The following is a 529-nucleotide window of genomic DNA, read 5'->3' on the forward strand; positions in this document are numbered from 1 at the left end:
GAAATTAGAAGAAATTCTTAAGCACTCAAATCATGTGGATTGAAGGAATAAATCTCGGAGGGAGTCGAGCTATCCAATTACCCTGTCTTGGACCAAAGCACGACTCACACAGCGCACCCAGGAGTCAAAGGACATAATTGCGTCGGTATTCTTTTATATACATCTAACTGCCTGATTTATGTGTTTACAGACTCCTAGTTATATGCGTGATTTAACGATCCTTCTTATTCGGTGCAATTATAAAGGTGTTGGCATGATGAGAGGTACTTTACTTATGACGGATAATGTGATAAATATTCTCCCTCTTTTAAAATCTTAATGGGAAGATAAACATGTAGCTACAATTACATGTTATATAATATGAGTAATTTTTAAAATTAACAGTTATTAAGATAAAATACACTAGTACAGCAATGCAGTGTTGCGCACTAATTCATAACTTTTAACACGCAGTCTATACCAGCTACTTTTCCCTTGTTAGTTTATGTACACAAGAGTTAATTCAGCAAGATGAAAGGATCGTTCCGCC

Source organism: Penaeus monodon, chromosome 22 (genome assembly GCF_015228065.2).
Source record: "Penaeus monodon isolate SGIC_2016 chromosome 22, NSTDA_Pmon_1, whole genome shotgun sequence".
Lineage (NCBI taxonomy): Eukaryota > Metazoa > Arthropoda > Malacostraca > Decapoda > Penaeidae > Penaeus > Penaeus monodon.